Source organism: Montipora foliosa, chromosome 11 (genome assembly GCF_036669935.1).
Source record: "Montipora foliosa isolate CH-2021 chromosome 11, ASM3666993v2, whole genome shotgun sequence".
NCBI lineage: Eukaryota > Metazoa > Cnidaria > Anthozoa > Scleractinia > Acroporidae > Montipora > Montipora foliosa.
Window position 1 is genome coordinate 35,507,679 of NC_090879.1, and position 2,500 is coordinate 35,510,178.

The window sequence follows — 2,500 nt, forward strand, 5'->3', positions numbered from 1 at the left end:
ATTTCTGTATCCGGAGCTTGGCGCGGGCTGCATGACGGTTTCGGATAGTTCAAAGTCAAACCCGTGTCCAGCTCCTCCGCGTACTTGCATGCCTCCTTAACCAACGAAGTGAATCCCTTCTCACTCGCCCTCTCTTCAAACTTCTGAACTAACCTCATGGTAGGATCTGTATTCTCATACAGCTTAATTGCAGATTTGATTTTTGTTAGCTTGTATTCTTGCTCAATTGCGCGTAGGCCACGCCCACCCTTGTCCCTGGGTAGATACAACATAGCCGTCGAACTTAGCGGATGCTTCCCTCCGTTCTCACATATTATCTTTCTCGCCTCTCTGTCGATCACTCTAAGCTCTGTAATAGGCCAATGCTGAGTCCACATCAAATAGGAGAGGACTGGAAGAGCAAACTGGTTACTTGCAGTCACACGGTTGGAATCAGACAGGGGGCTACTCCAATTAATGACAACCTTTGCAGGTACACCTTTGCCGCACATTCCAATGCCAGCTTCTCATCCTGCATCACAGTCTCTCTCACCCCTAGAAACTTGTAAGTAGAACTCGCGTCCAAGCTTTCCACGACCCCCTCGTGACCTAACCTCACACCTGCTGCATCATGCACTTGAGCCCCTTTCCTCACATGAATCACATTGCACTTCTTAGGATTCCATGTTAGTCCAATGTCCTCCATGGCGGCACTGGTAGATTTTAAAACTCTGTTGAGCTTAGGTTCAGAGGACGCAAAAACTTTCTGATCATCAATATACATTAAATAGGATACCTTGGCACTTATAGGCTTAGACAACTTATATCCCTCAGTAGCTTCCAGTGACCAGGCTATTGGATTTAAACATAGCGTAAAGAGGCGCGGACAGAGTGAGTCTCCCTGCGGCAATCCTCTGTTAAATCGAATACAACGAGAGGTTTCGGGACCACGTTTGGTGGTAGTAACAATCCTGGTATTCCAGCTTGCAACTAAGAATCTCATGACTCTACAAAGCCAGGAAGGAAAGCGGTGAACTTCCATAATTTCAAGCAGCCAGCTGTGATCCACCGAGTCGTAGGCCTTCTTTACATCTACCCAAGCCATGCTTACGTTTCGTTTTCCTCTGTGACAATCTAACGTCACCATTCTGTCAATCATAAGATTGTCTGACGTCCCACTGCAGCCCAATCTGGCTCCCCTTTGTCCACTCTCCATCAGGTCGAATTCTCTCAAATGATTGTCCATTGGTGTCTGAAGGCACGACGTGAACCATTTGTAGATGTTATTTAGGCACGTTATTGGTCGCTGATTCTCGCTGCTGAATTCACCTGGTTTAGGGATGAGTCGCGTTTTTCCCTCAGAAAACCAAGTGGGATATTCCTCGGTGCTTTCAGAGATGGCAACGAAGGCTTTAGTGATCCCCTCATGCAGCACATGCATGCGCTTCCACCAATAGTTAACAAGGCGGTCAGGCCCTGGGGCGCTCCAGTTTCTTTTCTTGAGTAAACACTTGACCGCTTCAGAGCACTCTAACCTCCAGGACCCCTCCGAAGGCACTGGAACCTTCCTAGCAATTGCTTCCTTGATCTTACTCAGCCATTCTGCTTCCTTGTTCCCAGTCCCTCTCGTCTCCCATAACTCTATCCAGAAATTGCTTGCATCCTCAATGTTCTCAAATCTCTCTTCACTATCACACCCAGAGCGATTGCTAGAGGTACTCTGATATTTAGGTCGCTCCTCGTCTTCACTGCACAGCGCCCTGAAATGTGCGTAAACTTTCCTTGTATCTTGATTGAACTGCCGGTTAATCGATCTTGCTTCATGAAGCTTTTTTCCTCTGGTATATCCAGCTTTTAGTTTACGTAACTGTGACTTTTTCTTTTCCATATAATTAATCAGTTCAGAAGAAGAGATCTTTTTACATTCTTCCATCAAAATAGTCCTGTTTTTTCTTCCTTTCTTGGTGATCTTTCTGTTTTCCCTGATTCGCTCTAACTCAGCTTTTGCAATCGATATTCTTTTTCTCAGCTCCGTCACTTCCTTTTCAAATTCTCTCTTATATTTGTCACTATGCCTTTTTCCACTGTCAGTCCGCATGTTATGTTCTTTTCTCCAACCCTTAATGAGCAGAAACGCTATGACAGCTGAGTATAATGCGCAATTAGCAACCCATAGATATCCGAAAGGGTTTTCCACAGGGAGGACTGTGTTTTGACTCATTATTTCGCCAACAGTCTTGTTGATTATATTGATTTCATTCCCAGAGGGCTTTTCTTTTATTCTGGTGTCAAACCCACGGCTGGTGTAATCGCCTGGTTGAAGATTCACCGATGCGAATAATCGTAACGCCTTTCCCAATAGATCGTCTTTGTCCTCGGTAAGAGTATTAACTGGTCCCACTGGAATTACAGTCTGATCCTGTGTACTATGCAGATTCGACTCTTGCTCCTGTTTATTAGCATTTCGCGCTGACTGGCACTTACCAGCGCGCTGTTCTGATTCTCCATTATTGCTGTCTAT